This window comes from Urocitellus parryii, chromosome 1, assembly GCF_045843805.1.
Source record: "Urocitellus parryii isolate mUroPar1 chromosome 1, mUroPar1.hap1, whole genome shotgun sequence".
Lineage (NCBI taxonomy): Eukaryota > Metazoa > Chordata > Mammalia > Rodentia > Sciuridae > Urocitellus > Urocitellus parryii.
This window is the reverse complement of record NC_135531.1, coordinates 18,959,513-18,975,500: the sequence shown is the minus strand read 5'-3', so window position 1 is coordinate 18,975,500 and position 15,988 is coordinate 18,959,513. Positions and strand designations below refer to the sequence as shown.

General features: G+C 39.8%; 1 pseudogene; it reads left to right on the top strand.

The window, feature by feature from the left end:
• LOC113191901 (putative ATP-dependent RNA helicase DDX5) overlaps positions 1-15,988 on the top strand; it is a 142,019-nt pseudogene that overhangs the window by 43,570 nt on the left and 82,461 nt on the right.

Sequence of the window (15,988 nt, the reverse complement as noted above, 5' to 3'; positions counted from 1 at the left end):
GCTTCATGATATAGAAGAAGTAGGGCAGGGGTCCTATCTGGAAAGAAGTTTGGAAATCCTGGGGAGAAACTAGTGAAAAAGAAGTGGAATATTGATGAATTGCCCAAATTTAAGAATAATTTTTATCAGGAACACCCTGATTTGGCCAGGTGCATGGCACAAGAGGTAGAGACATACAGAAGAAGCAAGGAAATTATAGTTAGGGGTCACAACTGTTCAGAGCCAATTCTGAATTTCTATGAAGCAACTTCCCTGCAAATATCATGGATGTGATTGTGAGGCAAAATTTCACAGAACCCACTGCAGTTCAAGCTTGGGAATGGCTCTAAGTGGATTGGATGTGGTTGGAGTAGCACAGACTGATCTGAGAAGACATTTGTTGCCTGCCATGGTCCACATCAATCATTGGCCATTCCTAGAGAGAAGTGATGGGCCTATTTGCTTGGTGCTGGAACAGGCCAAGCAGGTACAGCAGGTAGATACCAAATACTGCAGAGCTTGTCACTTGAGGTCTACTTGCATGTATGGTGGTGCTCCCAAGGGACCACAGATATGTGATTTGGAGGCAGATGTGGAAATCTGTATTACAACACCTGGAAGATTGTGGAAAAAACCAATCTGAGAAGAACAACCTACCTTGATGAAGCAGACAGGATCCCCAAATATAAGATCCCCAAATAAGGAAGATTGTGGATCAGATAAGATATGATAGGCAAGCCCTAATGTAGAGCATGACTTGACCAAAAGAAGTAGCACAACTTGTTGAAGATTTCCTGAAAGACTACATTCATATAAACATTGGTGCACTAGAACTAAGAGCAGACCACAACCTTCTTCCAATTCTGGATGTATGTCATGACCTAGAAAAGGATGAAAGCCTTCTTTGTCTGATGGAACTGATCATGAGTGAGAGGAGAATATAAAACCATTGTTTTTGCTGAAACCAAAAGAAGAAGTGGTGAACTTATCTGAAAAATGAGGAGACATGGGTGGCCTGCCCTGAGTGTCCATGGTGACAAGAGTCAACAGGAACATGACTGGGTTCTCATTGAATTTGAACATGGAAAAGCTCCTATTCTGATTGCTATAGATGTGGTTAGATGTGGAAGACTTGAAATTTGTCATCAATTATGACTACCCTAACTCCTCGAAGGATTATATCCACCCAATTGGAAGAACTGCTCACAGTACCAAAACAGGCACAGCATACATAAAGCAAATGAGCAACCTTATCTCTGTGCTTTGTGGAGCTAATCAAGCAATTAATCCCAAGTTTCTTCAGTTGGTGGAAGACAGAGGAGGTTCAGATCATTCCAGGAGTAGAGGAGGCAAGAGGAATGACCATCAGGACAGATATTCTGTGAGTAAACATGGGTTGATTTAATATTTTTAGAGACAGGGAAAATGTGACAGAGGTTACTCTAATCTGCTTAAGAGAGATTTGGAGACAAACACTCAGAATGGTATTTGTAGTGTTTCAAATTAACCCAATGGGAGCTTTGGAAGTAATTTTGTGTCTGCTGGGAAACAGAACAGTTTTAGGACTGGTAATTTAACAGGACTTACCAGAATGGTTATGGTGGCCCTCAGCAATTTGGAAGTAATGCTCCAAGTATGTGCAATGGTATGAACCAATAGGCATATGTATATCCTGCTACTGCTGCTGCACGTATTATTGGCTATCCAATGCCAACAAGATATTCTCAATAAGACTCTAAAGTATACATAATTGTCTGTTTTTTCACAGTTGCTCTTTATATTGTGTGTTATGGACAAAATAGTTATTTAAGAAACATGGGAAATGCAGAAATGATTGCAGTGATTATGGCACAGCTTTTCACTATTTATGTTTCTGAAACAATTTTTAGGGTATATATATATATAGTATTTAGGATATATATATATATATATATATAGTATTTAGGATATATATATATATAGTATTTAGGATATATATGTATATAGTATTTAGGATATATATATATATAGTTTTTAGGATATATATATATATATATATATATATATATAAATAAAATACAAGCAGTGTTTTCTCAAAAGTAACTGTATAATCATTTGAAATACAATAAATGAAGGCAATGCATGTCCTTCCAATAAAAGATATTTGAAGACTGAAAAAATAAAACAGAAAGGAAAACCTGTGTGATGATACTAATAGATGAAGAAAACTAATTTTATGAAATTCAACATTTGTTCATGATAAAAAGTCTCTGCAAACAAAGAATAGAACTTCCCCCAATCTAATAAAAGCATTTACAAAAAGACCTAGTGCTACTATAATGTATAACTTGATAAGGAGCTATTGAGTGTTTTTCCTTTAAAGCAAAAAATATTTCATCTCTTCAACATTGTACTGGTGATGATTGAAATATTTTAAATCTTGCTCAGGGTGATGATTGCACAAGTCAAAATTCATTGAGTTGAACATGAACATTTATGAATACTCATTTATACTAAATCTGAATCAGGTATTCCTCTCATCAAAAATCAAAATAAGAAAAATTACTAAAAATACTTCATTGTAATATTTCTGAAAAATTGTATTGAGGTATAATTGACAACTAAAAACTGTATATGTTTAAAGTGCACAACTTGATATTTGTAACAATTATTTTTTATATTTGAAGGTATCTCGCTACTACCCAATGCCTTGCCTGGATCTGATATTCTATTTCTTTTTTAATTTATTCTTTGTAGATATAGAAGGACACAATACTTTTATTTTATTTATTTATCTTTGTGTGGTGCTGAGGATCAAACCCAGGGCTTCACACGTGCTAGGCAAGCGCTCTACCTCTGAGCTACAACCCTGGATCTGGCATTCTTGAGAAAACTTGTTTCTCTTAGAATCTTACAGACATTTTCACATTATCTCTGGCATTGATGTTGGTATTGTGAAGACCAAGGTTAATCTGATATTTCCTCTCATGAAATACTGGTTTTGGTTCTGTTTAGATACCTGAGAATTCTATCCTTTATCCTTGAAAATCATTGTCTTAGCAATATAAGTGGTCTCCACTAATTGTTTTTTAAACACAGTGTAATATGATCTGCAGGTTGGATTATTTTCTCATTCCAGTTAAATTTGTATTGCATCATTTATCATTTTTTATTTCATTTGTGGAATTCATTCAAGAACACTAATTATTATATAGTATCAATTTTGTTTTATCTATTAGTCTCTGATTGCCTTTGTCTCTTTATGTTTTATTTTTTTTTTATCTTTTGAATCTGCACTCACTTTCTTATACATTGGTAAGTTTAGACTTAGGTGATTCTAGTCCATTTCTTAAAGTCTTTTGAGTTTAATCACTGAATATATTTGCTTTCTTAGTTCATAATTTTCCTATTTATTCTATTTAATCACCTTGATAATGGGCAATGGGCAATTATTGAGCTTATCCACTTACTAATTTTACCTTTTTGCTGTATTTGTGAAGAATTTCCATCTGATTTGCAATTGTTTTACATGTAAATTGGTTTCTTATTTTTTGCCTTCTAGGTGTGTGTGTGTGTGTGTGTGTGTGTGTGTGTGTGTGGTTGCCAGGGTGCTAATTTTCATCTTGCACAACTGTCTTTGGGTCCGGACTTATTATTTGACCTGAGTAGTGTAGGTATCTGTTTGTCTTCCTTGTCTTTGGGACACATTTATTTCATTGATTTTCCTAATAAGCCATAATTTTAAAGCCTGGTTTTCATGTTCTTTCCAAATTTTTAATACAGTCTGAGGGCATGGGAAAGCAGGGCAGAGAGAGCCCAACTGAGGAGGTGTGCAGGCTTTGGTAGAGTGGCAGGACTCAGCCTCCTTTCTGAAGTTTTGTAGGAGGGCTTTCTTCCCTAGTTGGGGTTTGCATTCTGGTCCTAGGGGATACCCTCACACTTTGAATCTGCTTTCAGTTTCATGTTTAGTTTGAGTTGAACTCATTTATACTTCAATGCCACTGGAGGGGATGTAAGCCATTGTTCATTTCCCGAATGTTTCACCGTCTTCTAGGGCTTTGTTTTGGAGAGTCAGCTTCCAGTGAGTTTCTCTCTCCATTTCGGGATATCAGTCTGCTGCTCCTGGACTTAGTTGATATGGCTCCTGAGAATGGAGGTAGAGTTAGTCACTTGCCATGGTGAGCTGTGCCTCTCCACTGCAGAATTTTTCTGTCTTTCTTGAGCTAATGCTTTTTTTTTGAAGTTAATGGCATAGGCTGTGCCCTTCTCTGCTCTGGTTTCTGCTGCAGAATTTTGCGGGGGCGGGGGGGGTCTGTTTTTTTAGAAGTATCATTTTGTTATTTGGGGAGTGTGTAAGGAAAGGGCTTCATCTTGCTGGGGCCACCTGGAAGTCCCTCCTCCTCTTTCCTTTTTTAGGCTTTCTTGAAAAGTTATTTTCCTGCTCCTAATGGCTGTTTCTCACTGTTCTCATCCACTAAGACATTTTCAGAATCATTTGATCCACTCTTCTTTTCCCGTCCCTTCTCCTCCCATCTGTTCTCTCAATACACTCTTTTATAACCTCTTAATTCAATTCTATGTCCCATTAATAGAGTTCAAGCAGATATTTCCCAACATTTCTACTTTGGGCTCTCATCTGTCTTCTATGAATGGGTCTTACTCCCTACTCTCTGCTGGATGTCCTACTGGGTGACAATCCTACCACAATCTGAAGCTTGAAATGTCAGAAGCTTCCTGTCTCCCCATCCAGGCCCAACGGTTGGAGTCTTCGATGATTCTTTCTTTTCTTCACCCCTCTATCCAATTAGTTAAGTATGGCACCCTTCTTTGTTTCCACACATTACTCTAGAATACTTTTGTATTTTTCTCACTTGAACTTAGTAATAGACCCTTTCTTGGTCTCCCCCTTCTTCTGCTCACTGCTTCACACAACTCCCAGAATATCTTTCTCTAAAACCTTCCATGGGGACTTAACCCCTTTTTCTGGTATTCAGGGGCCTCCATATTCTGAACTTGATTTATAATACAATGCTTTATAATACAGTGTTTTCCACTGAACCCCTTCAAAATGTCCTAAATTTCAACTAAAACCAATTGCCAGACAATTGCAAAGCATGCTGTGTTGTTTCCAATGATGAAAGAATATGGAATGCTGTCACCACCATCTTAATCTCTTAAAAACTTTGCCAGTTTTCCAAAATCTAAACCTAATTTTACTTCCTCCATGAACCCTTCCTAATCTACTGAAGTGGTGGTCCCTACTCTGAACTCCCTTTATTCTTTATCTCTCCACATATGATCCTTTGATCATTGAGTCTTAACTTGCCCCAAGCCTGTCAATTCCTCGTGGAGATAGAAAAAGGTTATGGGAAGTCATAATACTTACAAAAAGTTGTGATGTAGTAAACTTGGACTTAAGATCTGAATTCATGATCAGGTTGCCACTTTGGGAAGTGAGGAGAGTCATTATTCACCCTCTCTGAGATTTACATTTTTTTTGGGGGGGTACCACAGATTGAACCATGTGGGGGTGTTAACCTTTGAGCCACATTGACAGCCCTTTTTATATTTTTGTTTTGATACTGGGTTTTGCTAAGTTGCTTAAGGTCTTGCTAAATTGCTGAGGCTGGCTTTGAACCTGCAATCCTGCTTCCTCAATCTCCTGAGCCACTGGGATTACAGGCATCTATCACCACACCCAGCTGTTTAAAGAGGTTGTTATAAATGTTAAATGAACATGTATGAAAGTGCTTTATAAGTGTAGATTTCTGTACACAAACACACACATATGCATTTGTACATAAATAGATAGGTAAATAAAATGTCCAACAAAGTATAGCTTGTTTCTTCAAATTCCCCACAGTATCAAGCTTGATAGTTTAAACATAGCATGTCAATAAATGTTTATATGTAGCTGCAATGATGCCTGCAGAGCACAAAGGAGATGCTAATGGGTAAGGATAAATGTGCAGGAAGTTGAGTTTGTGTGGTTATGCCAGCAATTTGCCAAGCTGGAGATGATTGTGTACATAGTCTTAAGATTTCATGCATGGTGCAGAGGCCTGCCTAATAGAGGCGAACAGACTCGATGGTTTGTGCCAGTACATCTAGCCCTTGACATCTAGTCTTTCGCAGAACAATAAATAATAGATGTCATGTGTTAAAGTGTTTATCAGTAGCTATTCTATATACATGCACACACACATATATACATATGCAACTTCGTATGTAAGTTTATGCTAAATGTACTTCATGTAAATCAAGCTCGACTTTTATCTCCTTGAATGTTTCCTTATATGGTCTTTGTTGCCATTCATTCAATCACCATTGTTGATGTTTTCCAAACTCCCAATTTTCCAGAAGGGCTCTGTTTATAATCAAAGGTACCAAACTGGTGTATCCTCATCAAAGTTGGATAGGGAGTGACAAAACAAGTACATAAGAGTGGCCATTAGTATTTCCCTTAATAGTTGAGATTATCTGGATTGAATCCTGTGTATGTTCAGATTTTCCATGCCAGCTTCTGCTTTTTCTCCTGAGCCACATGGTCAATGTTTTAAAAATATTCCAATTTTGAATTTTTTAAATCGAATTTTTGTAGAAAACTGTCCCCCTGGGAGGGGTCTTAATAAAAGCCAAATATGTATTTTGAGACTCTGCTTGTGATGTGATAGATTTAAGACCGTGTTTGCAATGTCTGACTGAATATTCACATTCATTTTGCCTCTGAATTGGGCAAAAAAAAATGTCAGTAACATTTCTTGTACCCGGCTGAATACCTTGAACTGTGCCTCTCCTGGCACTATGTGCATGGGAGATGAGGGACATTATTTCCTGAGAATTTATTCTAAGGAGAGAATGAGGCAGGACAAACGTGGTCATTGAGAAGCCTCCTCCTTTAAGTGGCTCAGTCCCTCTGTGAAATAATGGCTAAGTTCTGGGACAGAAGAGACTGGGAGTCAAAATTCTGGGAGACAGTGGAGCGAAGCCATATTGTGCTGCAAGGGCAACGTTTGGGAAACCTCACCACAGGGAAGCCCTGCCACCTCCAGAACCTGGCCGGCTGTGGAAGCACCCAGCAGGAGTAGCAGCAGCACCATGTGGTGGGAGCAGCTCTAGCAGGAGCAGAGCTGTGTGGGGAAATGCTAGACGCAGCCAGCACGCACAGACTCAAGTGTGTGCATTACAGGGACAGGGCTCCAGGTGGTGTGAGGTGCTGTTAACATAGTGGCCTCAGCAGGGATGGCAACAGCAGTGTCTGAGTGGTAGAAGAGAAAAAAGTGCCCAGAAATGCATATTGCTTTGAAAAGTGTCCACAATGTCTACCACAGATGTTTGTGAAAGTTTATTCGGGGACAGGAGAGAACACCATTACTAATCTTTAAAGGAGTTCATGGAATGCTTGATGATTTTCATTTCATTTATTCTTCTAAACAATGCCCTTGTTGAAAGTATGAAGTCTCCCGTAAGGTACAAGTTGCATGGATTTGTTATTCTTATTAAATGCACCACAAACTATTTATTGAATGTTTTCAATGAATATTAACTGAAATTTTAAAAAATCAAGTTCTTGACTTTGAATTTCCTAAGTAAAAACGGGTTTTTATTCAGAAAGTGGCTATTAAAGACATCTTAAATAATTACAAGTTTTAAAGGAAAAAAAATTCTTACTGTTGTTACAGATTATCAGATTACGGGGCTGAATGTGTCCAACCAGGAGTGAGGAGAGGTGGCATGGTTTATGGGGAAAAAGAAGGGAAAGTGAAAACACGGGAAAATATTATCAAGATGGAGAAATAATAAATGAGGAGGGTTACTACTTCGAGTTCTTCAGTACAGCAACTGGACAACCTCAATCTTCTCCAGATGGTACCACTTATCTGAGTGACCATGACCAGTGGCAGTCCCCATTCTTGGGATCTAATATTAATCACCAACTCTTTGCCACTAAGGACTAGTGGAAATCCTTGGCCAATTGTATTCTGGTTAACTGCACAGATAACCTGAACAGGTAACATGAACAGGATGTGTGAGGGTTAGGGTGACGGGACACACAGGATGTTCAGGAAGACAGAGGAAGGGTGCTGTATGAGGTAGGAGTTCAGTGTGAGACTTACAGGGTGAGTGGTGGTTAGGCAGGCAAATAGAGGTGGCAAAGGCATTCTGACTACAAGAAATAGCAAGAGCAAAGGCACAAGTGCCTGGGATCTGACGGTGAATCCCATGGTCAATAGATGCCACCGAGGCTGAAAATACATGCTGGAAGACTAACGAAGGGGAGAAAAACTACATTTGGGTTGACGGTGTAATGTGCATTAAAGTCTGGCAAGTCACCTACTTCTATTTTTGTCTCATTTTTCGTGTCTCTCAAGAAGATGTATATACAATATATACATATAGTGATATGAATCTGTATCATGAAAATTTTGTGATTATATAAACATATATATTTGTTGATTTTATATATATATACAATTATAGATTATATATATGATCACTAATTTTATGACATACACTATATACCTTTATGCTTATTGCATACTTACATATATAATCACTAAACTTGTCAAATTAACTTATTTTAGGTTTGGAATAGAGCAATGAGCAGCACTCTACTTGCAAGTCAGTAGTGTTACTTTTTTTATGTGTACTTTTTAGATATACATGACAGCAGAGTGTTTTTTGTTGTAAAATATATACATGGAGTATAACTTATTCTAATTAGGATCCTAATCTTCTGGTTGTACGTGATGTGGAGTTACCCTGGTCATGTATTCAAATATAAGAATAGGAAAGTTATGTTGATTAATGCTACTGTCTTTCCTATTTGCCCCCTCCTTACTTCCCTTTGTCTTATCCAATGGACTTCTATTCTTCCCCTCCCCATCCTCCCTGTTGTGGGTTAACATCCACATATCAGAGAGAACACTCAGCCTTTGGTTTTTTGGGATTGGCTGGTTTTTCTTAGAATAATATTCTCCAGTTCCATCCATTTACTGGCAAATGCTATAATTTTATTCTTCTTTATGGCTCAGTAATAATATTTCATTGCATAAATACACCACATATTCTTTATCCATTAATCTGTCAAAGGACACCTAGTTTGGTTCCATAGCTTGGCTATTGTGAATTAAGCTGTTATACATATCAATGTGACTGTGTCACTGTAGTATACTGATTTTAAGTTCTTTGGGTATATACTGAGAAGTGGGATAACTGGGTCAAATGGTGGTTCCATTCCAAGTTTTCCAAGGAATCTCCATACTGCTTGGCAGAGTAGTTGTACCAATCTGAGCCCCACCAGCAACATATGAATGTACCTTTTTCCCCACATCCTTGCCGGCATTTATTGTTACTTGTATTCTTTCGGTGGTGTACACCTGTAATCCTAGCACTCAGGAGGCTGAGGCAGGAAGATGGTAAGTTCAAAGCCAGCCTCAGCAACTTAGTGAGACCCTAAGCAATTTAGCAAGGCCCTGTCTAAAAATAAAAAAAAATGAAAAAAAAAATGCTGGGGATGTAGCTCTATTACTTGGTAATGGCTCAAGCAGTGTTTTTGCCTACATGGGCCTCACTGGATTATGTTAAGTCTATGTTGCTTTTGTTCTTGCATGATTTTTACTTCCTCGTGTATTCCTTCTTTTGGAGCAGCAACTACTGTTGAGAGGTCAGAAAACCTGGTTCTCATCTACGCTCTGTCCCAATAAGTCATGGGCCTTGGAACAGTCTGTCCCTGTTTTCTCATTTCTAAAATATGAACTTTGGAATTAATGGTCCCTGAGAACCCTTCAAAAGTGGCACAATCTGGAGTCTGGATGATGTGACCAGGACCTAGGACTTGTAGTTTTCAGGTGTGACTCTCCCCACTGTGACAACTGACATGTGGGTTAGGACTCAGTTGATCCTCTGTTGAATGGCAATAATGACATCCAGGCAGGAGGAGCACAGCTGCCCTGCTTGCTTCATCAGGATATCATGAAGATTAAAGAGGTTGTGCATGGAAACGTTTGTTAGTAAGCAAGTACTTTGCAATATGAGGTAAGAATGGTGCTACCCTCTACTAAAATTCTGATACCAGAGGCCCATGAGGCTAAGTGACTTTCCCAAAGCCTTGCTTCTCTAGTTCCTTTGCTTCTTTGAGATGAATGGTGTTGTGTTAATACATTAATATGTATGTAACATATATAACAATGTTTATATAGTAACATTCACTCTACAAACTTATTAACAAAACACAATGTCCAACACCATTTCCAGGAGTTGATGGTGTCCATCCTATATCATTTTCAGTGTGGTTTAGCCAAAAAGACAAAGCAAAACTGTACTTGCTCTAGGTAGCAAAGCAGAAGAGCTTTAGTATGGTCTTTTGTGGTAAGAGCCACCAGAATAAATAAGTGAATAAATAAATAACATGTCACTTTCAGAATAAGGGTCACCTATGTACCCTTGGACCACATGAGTGGGGAGAGGTGAGACTGAGTCAGGAAATCAAATTAAAAAATAAATAATGGCAAACCTTGATCCCATCATCATTTCTCACCAGACCCAATAAGACTTTGAAAGGAGCCGTCTGCAGAATTCATTTTGAGTCTTGGAGAAACAATATGCAATTTAAATATCTGCACATAAAAATGCTGAAGTGGACGGGTGGGTCAAGAGATGTCAGACAGCGCCGGGATCACAACCTCGCCCCCAGACCTTTCCCTACTAAATACAATTATATGTGGTCAGCTCTGATGGTGACAGTGCTATGATTGGCAGTTCCTGGAACGACCTATTTGGGGAAGCTTTTTCTTATGGAAGTGGCAAACCAAGCTTGTCAGTATTTTTCAGAATTTATTCACCTAGCAGAAGAAATTATATTATGTTTGAGTTCGACTATTAGTACAAACACCTTCAAGTGAAAAGCTCTCTTTTTTTTTTTTTTTCAAATAAGTGAACAAGTCCCAGAGAGGTGAAGAGTCCTATCAGACCACCCCACTGACTAGGAGCCGAGTGGAAAATTTAAATGCTAGGTTCCTTCTTTTGGTTCTTCCTTTCTTTCTCTCCCTCTTTCATTCCCTCCCTCCCTTCCCTCTTCCCCTACTTTATTCAGCTCCTTATTATGGAAGGCACTTTGTAAACCCTACAGGACATGGGCTAACAATAAAACTCCTCGGGAAGCCTCCAGTGGAGGCAGTGAAGGAGTAAACCATCCAGGGCAGGTAGGATGGCCTCACTCCCAGTCACCCAAATAGTCTACTGTGGAGCCTAAAAGAAAGAAGGAACCCTGGCTGGTGAGGCTTCCTGGGAGAGAAGAAAGGCATTTCAGAAGAACCTAGAATGGTGGCAGAATTGTGAAGGTAAACAGGGCTGAGTGGGAACTGATAATAAGTACAGAGGTGTGAAGGCAGCTGTCTTTCCAGTTCAGCCAAAGAGTGAGAGATGAGTCTGGAGGAGCAGGGTGGGACCTTCCTTTCTTCTTTGTTTGTTCTTCTTAGGTATACATGACAGTAGAGTATGTTTTCACGTATGTACACAAACATGGAGTACATCTTATTCTAATTAGGACCCCCTCTTGTGGTTGTACCTGATGTGAAGTTTCACTGGTGGTGTATTCATATATGAACATGAATTCTCATCCCCTCTCCCTTCCCTTCATTACTGCTTGTTTAACTTACTGAACTTCTATTCTCCCCACTCCCCTTTGGTGTCTTAGCTTCTGCATATCAGAAAGAACATTGGACCTTTGTTTTTGAGGATGGGCTTATTTCATTTAGCATGATAGCCTCCAGTTCCATTCATTTACCGGCAAGTGCCATAATGTCATTCTTCTTAATGCTTGAGTAATACTCTATTGTGTATATGTACCACATTTTCTTTATCCATTATTCATTGAAGGGCACCTAGTTTGGTTCCATAGCTTAGCTATTGTGAATTGAGCTAATATAAACATTGATGTGGCTGCACCAATGTAGTTTTCTGATTTTAAGTCCTTTGGGTATATATCGAGGAGTGGGATAGCTGAGTCAAATGATAGTTCCATTCCAAGTTTTCTAAGGAATCTCCATACTGCTTTGCAGAGTGGTTGCACCGATTTTCAGTCCCACCAGTAATTTATGTGTATACTTTTCACCCAACAACCTTGCCAACATTTATTGTTACTCGTGTTCTTGTTAATCGCCAATCTGACTGGAGTGAGACGCCCTCTCAGTGTAGTTTTGATTTGCAGTTCTCTAATTGCTAGAGATGTTGAACGTCTTTTCATATATTTGTTGACCATTCATATTTCTTCTTCTGAGAAGTGCCTGTTCCGTTCCTTTGCTCCTTTATTGATTAGGAATTTTCTTAGAGCCCACTGAAGACTTCTAGGAAGGGTTGACATGATTGCAGGACTGAGTGGAAAGGATGAGGTCAACATGGGAATGAACTGGGTCCTTGGTAATGGGAACCTGAAAGGAAGGGAACTACTTAGGATTGTTGTGGAGACCCAATCACCAGGCCATGGCATATCGGTTAGATATATTGGTAGATAAAGAAGAGGTGTGTTTAGGCACAAAATGATAACAAGAGAAAAGCCAGACATAAAAGGAATATACTGACAAATTTGGAGTGCATTTGGAAAGTGCTGCCATAAGAAACCCCCGAGAACAAGGCAGATGCCAGGATAGTGAACCACAAGCACCGATACGGACTCGGTTTTCTCTGTGAGACTCAGCATCTCTCAAAGAAAAATGGAGAATAAAGAGTCTGGGGATTTCCCAGAATCAGGAATTAGGACAGGACCATGGAAGATTCTAGAGAGCTGGGCAGAGCACCGTTGAAACAGAGTTCAAGCTGGACAGGGATAGAAATGAAAGCTGAAGGCTGAAGAGTAAGAATGGTGAAGCAGGCAAAGGTGTGGGGGGGAGGCTGGGTTCAGGGGGATCAGAAAGATGGCAGGTGAAGAGGTGGTGGTCTGCAGGGAGAGCCCCAGGGCTGGAAATCCTGGTGGCGGAAATGGTTGGAGGGATGAGAGGAACCAGGGTGGCACTGGGCTATGTTGGCCTGTGCAAAAACCAGAATTGTGGGTGTCAAAGAGCTGAGGCTGAGTTTAAAAGAATGACCCACAAAAATTTCATTAGAGTTTGTAAAAGACACATGTGGAGTTTATGTGTGTGTGCACATGCTGGGGAAGAATTTCTGCATTATATTGTCTGAATTGATTGCTGCCTCCTTAGTTCTTTATGAGTTGGACCAGTGTGCAATTGACTGCTATTGTATAGAACCCATGTGTTTATTCATGTCTTTGAAACATGCTGGATGGGATGTCTTTTTTTCTTTCTTTTTCTTTTTCTTTTTTTTTTTTTTTTGGTTAATTCTCATCCTGGGGAATCATCTTTTGTGCTGTCTTCTGCCAATTTATATTTTTCTTAAATTAATCTTTGCTATGTCTCTGAGCTTAATCTAAATACCTTACACCTGGCCAGAAATGTCCAATGTGACGTTTATTCCACTGGCTAAAACAGTGAAGGACAAGGTAGACAAGAAGGAGAGGCTTCAGGTGCTGGAGGTGAGGAAGAAGGCAGGGGAAAAGATTTAAGCCATGGTGGATGTCTTGCTTATGACTGCAGCATTTTAGAATTATATCAAACCCAGAGTTGCTTGGTTTGTATTTGGTTGTTTTCTTCTTTTCTAAACCCCCTGCCCCCAAATGATCTTATGGGGTCAAGGCAGAAAGTAAAGGCAGACCTTTGTCTGGACAAGGATGTAAATTTTAAGAGGAGAAAAGCAAAGCAAAGACTTCTTGCTTTGCTTTGGGTCTATGTTGCTGAAGTTGGACTCACCTGCTGCTGGACTGAAGCTATTCCAACATCCAGGGATGAGCACCTTGTCTGGGTAAACAACATGAGGAATCCTGGTGCCTCCCAATCCCTTTTGAGGTGGTTTCAGACCCTCTGCAGCCACCTCCTTCCCTCACTTCTGTAGTTTTCCTGGTAGCAGTGGTGGGTGAGAGTTCACAAAATCCCAGGACAATTAATTAAGCCAATAACCATACTTATAATAGCAAGCTGGGCTCACTCTGCTCAATTTCTGAACTTGATCCCATTCTAAATCCCCTGGGATGATTTTGTTACCTACCCTTGTGAGAAATAGAAAGTTCAGTGGTCCATTTTCAGAATGTAGAATTTAGCCTTCATTGGGATGTAAGATCCAATTGTAGCCATTTTAACCATAGCCCACCCTTCTTTTAAATTTAGCTAATCACACAGATTGTAACCTAAGCTCCTCCTGTTAGAGCCGGGCCGTACTTGTAAGGGATAAAATCAAGTGGATTTCCCCACCCAAGTGCACTTTCTTGCTGGATTTTCTTTGGTATCGGCTTATGCAGAAGTTGTTTGTCTTGAAGAGCTACTTCCAAGCACACCTTTGATTCCTTGCACATCAATGTTTATAACACCTTCCCTGGAGGTTCCCTTATCTGATGTCACTCAAATCCAACAGAACACAATTTGAGTGGGGCAAAACTGCAGAAACTTTATTCTGTGGGTACAAAGAACAGAGAAGGGAGAACTCATACTCTAAAGACACCTGCTTCTCAATGTGGGTCAAGAGGGGCTTCTCTTATGGGGGAAGAGTCCCATGGCCATGAGTCGGGCCAAGCAGGGAAAAGGAGAAGCCTATGCCGATCCTCTTCTTTTGCTCTCAGGGTCTAGTTACACAGGGCCATTTTTGTGCTTGCCTCCCAGCTGCCACCTTGGATTTTTATGGTTTGGGTTGATTTTGCAGGCCTTCCACCCTGGTTCCTGTGGAGCAGGCGCAGCTAGAAGAGCAGTTAGGCATGGTAGAAGCCAAGGAAGAAATTCACCAGGAGCTGTCTAGGTGACAAGAGGGGAATTAGAATGACCTTAAGGTCCCACTCTCATCTCTCCAGCTTTGTCCTGGTAATGCCTGAAGGGTGAAGCTGTTGATTCTTAGCAAGTGACAGCAAAGGAGTCCCTCCAGAGGGTGGTGGAAGCATCATTGCTAGAGCTGCTGCCCCAACTACAGTTTTCATCAAGTGGGTGAATCACTGGCTGAAAGCAAAGAAGCAAATTGATGAGAGAGAGAAGTGGTTTCTAATGAAGAGTCCTTGGCAGGAGGAAACACTCAAAATCTGGGCCTGGAACTTCCTGTTTTAAACTCATATTCTGGCTTTCACAATTAAAGTCTTATCTTTGAACGCAAGTAAGGAACAACAATTTTGTTGTTCTGCAATTTTTAACAGGGTGAGGTGCATGGAGGCAGAAGCTAATAAATAGCTTCTAAAATATGCAATAGGACCAGGACTTAAACCTCATTGTTTAAATTCTTTAAAAACAATTTCCCCTTACAGAATCCAGGATTAGGTGGGGGTGGGTGGGATATTTTGTTTTCTTCTTGTGCTTCACGCTAATGAAATATCTTTCTATTTATCTTTCGTAAGACCATGTTTCATCACTTGTAAATGGGATTTACTTTGGACAGATGAATTTGTATAAGTTAGCCAACCTTTGAAAGGTGGAGAAAAAAACTTTTTTTTTTTTTTTAAGAAAACCTGTCCTGGGCTGTACTTACACATGCACACATGCTACTTTTCTTTTACCTGGAGACCACCAAGATTGTATAGATGGTGGGGAGCTGGTCTGGTTTTTGTTTGGATTGGGTATTTTTATTTTTAATATTTGTCTTCTGAGTCAGAAGTGGTTATCTCTTAAAAGAAAAATTTGAGGGCTTGAAAGCTGGGTGTTTGTGCTTTCCCCTCTGAAATGTTAACATTTAGGTAGCCTTCCATGTGCTTCAAAGTTAGCACCCCACTAAGATGAATTAGTGACCTGCCCCCCACCTCCTCCCTCCCCCACACTGGTTACCTCCCTGTGATTACCTCCCTGTGGCAGGCTGCAGCCCCCTCTGGCCTGACATGGGCAATTCCGTAGGAGACCTGTTGGTCAAGCTGGGTGGCATGAATGCCTGGCCAGGACAATGGTGGCTTTTCATGAAGATTTAGTAATGTGAAGAATGCAGCAGCCTGTCCTTGAGAAGAACCTGCTTC